This window comes from Rhineura floridana, chromosome 13 (genome assembly GCF_030035675.1).
Source record: "Rhineura floridana isolate rRhiFlo1 chromosome 13, rRhiFlo1.hap2, whole genome shotgun sequence".
Classification (NCBI taxonomy): domain Eukaryota; kingdom Metazoa; phylum Chordata; class Lepidosauria; order Squamata; family Rhineuridae; genus Rhineura; species Rhineura floridana.
Genome location: NC_084492.1, coordinates 10,789,789 through 10,795,705, shown reverse-complemented (window position 1 = coordinate 10,795,705; position 5,917 = coordinate 10,789,789). Strand labels below are relative to the sequence as shown.

Sequence of the window (5,917 nt, the reverse complement as noted above, 5' to 3'; positions counted from 1 at the left end):
GGTATTTGGGGAGCTCTGCCTGGGACCATCATCAATTTTTAGATGCCAGGCGAAGACATTCCTGTTTACCCAGGCATTCTGTTCTAAATTGGGATCATACAGTATGATGACCTTGCCTGTTTTGGTGTTCATCTTCTAGTAGGGTAACAGAGGATTTGTCCTTTTTATAAAATTGCAGCATGAGTGCTTTTAGTAAATGATACTTTTTTATTTCCTTTGATGTTTATGTGGTTTCTTTTTTCTTGTTTAAAATACTTTTAAGTCACTTTGATACATATTATATAGTAAGTGACGAATAAATATTGTTGATGATGTTGGTAATAATAATAATCCTCCTTCTGACAGTGGAGGTAATGCGCAGCCATCATGGCAAATAGCCATTGATAGCTTTATTCTCCATGAATTTGTGTGATCATTTTTTAAAGCCTTCCAAGTTGGTGGCCATCATTACGAGCCTACTCTCCCTCTCCCCGAGTTTTTTTTTTAAATTATGTATTTATTTATTTTTTGCTGCACAGGCATTCCTAGACTATCTTGGGCAGTCTTACCCCCAGCGTTGCTCTCTGAGGAAGGATCCTCCCTCAGAGTGAGGCATTGTGGGTGAAGTGGCCTCAGAAAGTGCTTGAGCTGCTTTGCCAATGGAAATATTGTTCAAAATATTGTTCACTGCCATTAAATATTAAGCAATATTTGCTGAAGCAACAGGAACAGTAGTAGACTGTGAAACTTTAAAAAGATATTATCTGGGCCACCTTTCCCACAAGGCCTTGCTCTGAGGAAGGACATTCCTCAGATTGAAGCATAGGCAACATTTAGAGAGCCCTTTAAGAGCACCACCACAACTTTTTGCATCTTTTCTGTATTTCAGAAATTATATATCGAGCAAGATTTTAATGTTACAAAAGTCCAAAAATATGAACGTGTGTGTGGGAGGGAATCATTTAGTGGCGCCTTCGGATTGTCACAGCCAATGTAATCAAACAGAGAAGCCTGTTTCTTAATAATGAATATGTCTGTCGAGAAAGAATAGGCATCAAACCACCACAATAAGGCAAAAGATGGCAACCAAGATCTTGAACAAAATCCATCAGAGGGGTGTGGTGGGGGACATTAAGTCTGCAGACCTTGCTTCTTAACATGCTAATCTATCTCCTGGTCAAGCATCCAGGTCTTGTGCTCGGGTCTGCAGCTGCAAATCAAAGCAGCATAATTGCCTTCATTCAGTGCAAGGGAGTCATATTTATGTAAGCCGATGTCTCTCTGGATAAGTGGCCATTGTGCCTGCCGCCATGGTAACTACTAGCGCAGGATGACTGAATGAAAGAAAGAGGTTTTGCAGTTGCTGGTGCCAATTAATTTCTCAGGCGCTAGACATACACCCATCCAGAAGAATCTGTGGAGGAGAATTTGGAGAGGATGTTTGTTACACTCCCTCTGCCCACCCCCTTCTTCATTTGGACAATGCTTTTCAAAAGCCTACAGGAACTGTCAGCAAATCCTAGCTGTGCCTTCTTAGAACATCATCGCTTAAAGTAGCACAAACATATTTCTTGCTTTACTGCCCCCAACCTAACAAACTGAATGCACATTCGGAGACTGGAGTATCGGAAGGTCTACCCACTCCCAAGTGTACGGCCATATTACCCTGAACACACCCTATCTCGTCTGATCTCTGAAGCTAAGCAGGGTCAGGCCTGGTTAGTACTTGGATGGGAGACCGCCTGGGAATACCAAGTGCCGTAGGCTTAGAGGAAGGCAATGGTAAACTACCTCTGAATACCTCTTACCATGAAAACCCTATGTTCATATATATATATAAGATTAATAGGATCGCCATAAGTCATAATTGACTTGAAGGCATATAACAACCACCACCACCCACTCCCAAAGGAACCTGCACGGAAAACCCGCCTCTGGAGGGGATATGGGTGGCTGTCAGGGACATAGGGAGCTGCCTTATACTGAGTCAGCCCCATCAGTCCGTCTGGCTCAGTGCTGCCTACACTGACTGGCAGAGGCATCTCCAGGGTTTCAGGCAGGAGTCCCTCCCTGCTTTACCCGGAGATGCCAGGAATTGAAACTGGGACGTTCTGCATGCAAAGATGGATGGGTGGATGGTAACGCCTCATTTGATGAACTCCCTCCCTATCCACCAGTAGCTCTTTAGCCAGCAGCGGGGAGCATGGCATGGCGGGAGAGAGGCTTTTTAACCCTTTGCCTCCACCATGGTCCCAAGTGGAGTCAGCCTTCCACCTGTTATTCACAGTAGGAGGAAAACTCCCATTGATGTCAGGGTTAAAGTCTTTCTCCCCGTTCCACAACCCCATCCAGCCCCTCCCCTCCCCACTATGTGCGAAAGAAAAGTGAGCTGCCTCAAGCCAGATTATGCAACAGACAAGCATATTTAGTTTGCCTCTTAGTCTCTCCCAGCTGGGCCCTCCTGACTACTCAGTTCAGCAACAGCAAAGACTTTTAGGCTGGGGCTCAGGGGTCAGATACAGCCCTCCAGGCTCTCTGCCTGGCCCCTGGGATTCTCCTGAGGCCACACCCACTCTTCCCAGGCTACACCCCTCACCATCCCTACTTCGTACCCTCCTTGAGTGTTCCCCTCCCTCCCCAGCTGGAATGTCCCCTTGAGCTCTGATCATGCCTCTTGGTTGCCTAGATGGAGAATAGAGGGTGTGTGTGTGTGTGTGTGTGTGCATGTGTGCGTGTGTGCATGTGTGCGTGTGTGCACGCGTGTGTAAAAAGTAGCCTACTGTGCAAAGGTAAATTCATTTCTTTCCCCAATTTTGCTTCTGGCCCCATGCATTACTGGCATGTGCCCTCCCCCCTTTGGAAGCTTGATCAGATGGGAATGTAAGCCTCTGTCTGAAAAATGTTCACCCCACCCCTCCCTCCATGCTTCCTGTCTGTTTGCATACCAGCCAAGAGTGCTTGTATCTTCTGTTGGGTGCTCAGGCCGGATTCGGGATCCTCCTGGTGAACTGCTCACCTCCGCTGCCCCACTTTCTCGGCTGGAAGTGATGGGGGTGATCTCAGATTGGCACATTGTTTTATATTTTAAAATGGTCTTAAGCTACCTTGAGTTGTTTATTTTTAACGGAAAGGTGTTTGATAGCTTTATCACATCAATAAATGTCATGTTGAGTTGTCCTTCCTGGGGGATTTGGCTGGATAGTGCCCTTATTCTATACAGTAGACTACAGGTGGGCAACTTTGCCCCCGACCTCATTTTATGTGGCCTCAGATGCCTACTGAGCTGCCCCAATACTTCAGTCTCACCAGAGCGCCTCTTTACTGCTAATTTCTTCCTTATTTTTCTTAGCTTTTAAAAGTGATTTCCCCCTACTTTCTTTCTATGTAGCTTCAGAGCAATTGTAAGAGGCAGTAGTTTATTTGCTACAAATAAAACTGTTTTACAAAAACCGTTTTCCTGGTTGTATGGCTTGAGGGAAAGAAGTCCCCATCTGAGAACAAATTGGTCTGCTTCTGCCGCATGTCTGTGAGTATCACTAAAGTCAGAAAGGAATTGCTTTCACTTGCTTTTCAGAATGGCACAATCTAGGGCGACAGACCATCACCTTTTAATTAAGTTGTTTTGTATGGGTTCATGTGCAACTCTGTTTTATTTCTTATCACATTAATTGTATTATGACTGTTCCTCCTGTTTTATTGTCGTATTATGATGGCCTATGGCTTTAAGCACTCAATTTGGATTGACTGATAAAAATGAATCCTCTCTATACTTATTTGAAAGTAACCCCATCAAACCCAGTGGGGCTGACTTCTGAGTAGACCTGCATAGAATTTGGGAACTCCAATATGAGGTAGAGAGGGTGAAATTTGAAGCAAGGTAGTCTTTATTTTGGATTGATTATTCCAGAACGGTTAGTCTCTGGTTCCACCCATTGCCATCATGTTGATTCATCCATTCTCCCTTCTTTTCTTGCAGATCTGTATTTTCTAATTGAAGCTTATTGGAATTGTTAATGGGTGATGATGGAAGATCCAATCTTTAGCATCGGAAGTTTAGCACAATGATTCTCAGTGGCTGTTTTAACAGGAGGTTCTGCAAAGATCACAAAGCCTTTGGAAGTTTGCTACTTCATTCCACACCTGTCTATTCCATTTGCAACTCTTTTGTTAAAGCAGAGGGGGGGAAACACTTTCCAGCCAAATAATATGCCCCTTTTTCTTCCTGCCTGGGAATATTCCTGAAAGGTGCATTACTAAGCTAATAAAATGTTGCATCTTGAAGCGTTTATCTCTAATTTCTATTAATCTGTTCTCAGGGATGCTATTTCAGGGTTCAGATGTGTGGGAGAAAGATTTAAAGAGCTCTTCATAGAGATACTTAAAATTAAATGGCAAACACACACACACACACAAAACAACAAAAATCCACCCACTCCAGTGTATTTTAAGGATTTATTTTCTGGTTATTATCTCCTTTATAGTTCATAATTACTGTAGCAATGTTAATTATTATTCTTCCAAGGGCAACTCAGGCCCTCTTTCCCACTTTATTCTCGCAGCATCCCTGTGAGGTAGGTTGAACTGAGAGACAGGGAGTGGCCTAAGATCACCCAGTGAGGTTCATGGCTGAGCAGAAATTTGAATAACACTCTGAGTAGACCCACTACATCACACTGCCTCTGAAACATGTTGTCAAACTGGATTTTGTTTTATAATGCAAAGGGGCCCTGCTCACCTCTGCCATCCAGCCCCCAGAAGTCTAGCTTGAAGGAAATGCAACCCTGGGCTTGAAAAAGTTTATCCATCCATGCTACAGATGATCAGAAGCTTTCCTGAGTGGTGAAAAGTGAGCCACTGCCTAGATTTACAGGAGGGTAGATTTGGGTTGATTTAGATTTGGGTAGATTTAGGAAACACTTCTTGATGGCAAAAGCGGTTGGATGATGGAATGAATTAAATGAATTAACCTCTCTAGAGGTCTTCAAGCAGAGGCTTGTCTGCCATCTGTTGGGGACGCTTCAGCTCTGGATTTCCTGCATCAAGTGGGGGACTGATTTGCACTAGGACCTTTGGGACTTCAGAGGACCCTGCACATGACATCATTGTGATATTGTGTGATTGATAGGTGGGTGAACCCACCCACCTGTCCAATTTGGCTCCATGAGGCTGATTCTGATAAGGATCTGGCCCATGGAGCCAAAAAGGTGCCCTACTCTGGACTAGGTGAGCTACAAGGCCAGCTCCAGCTAGGTTGATACTGGAGAAATATACTATACAAATCCAAAGATAGTCTGTCCTTTTTTCTTCTTCTTTAGTTAAAAATACTATGGCAAAATGCACTTTTGTATTGTATGTTATATTTACCACTTCAAAATAAATCTATTTTTCTTATATATATTATATATATATATACTTGAGTATTGTAGGTCATCATATTTAACAGTTCAGAACAAACCTAATCTGAGACAGCTTGTGAAAGGGCAGGCAAGGCAGACCATAGCGCATTCACAACAGTTTCAAGGGCATTCCCAAAAGGAGCATTCCATAAGCACATAAGAGCCCTGCCGAATCAGGCCAGAGGGGGCCCATCTAGTCCGGCATTCAGTTCTCCCAGTGAGCCAACCAGCAGAAGCTGAGTGTAACAGTGCTATTCCCACTTGTGGTTTCCAGGGATCATCTTACGTTGTTATGTTCCATTCTCACTTCACGTACAGACAGTAACTGGACTGCTGCCAGGTGAATCCCATTGCAACACTGGTAATACATTAGTGCCCTCTGTTGCACCTAAGCCAGCAGGCTAGTGGGGGGGGGCAGGGCAGACCATGAGGCATATATAAAAGGGAACAGCCGGCGAGTCCAGGAGGAACAGTCAGGGGACTACTGACACTGTCCTGAGGCAGGTGCTGCATTCTGTCTAATGACAGAGCCAGCAAAATGT

General features: G+C 44.2%; 1 pseudogene; it reads left to right on the top strand.

Moving 5' to 3' along the window:
• The first annotated feature begins 1,627 nt into the window (after nucleotides 1-1,627).
• LOC133369480 (5S ribosomal RNA) lies at nucleotides 1,628-1,746 on the top strand (annotated as a pseudogene).
• The last annotated feature ends 4,171 nt before the right edge of the window (nucleotides 1,747-5,917 follow it).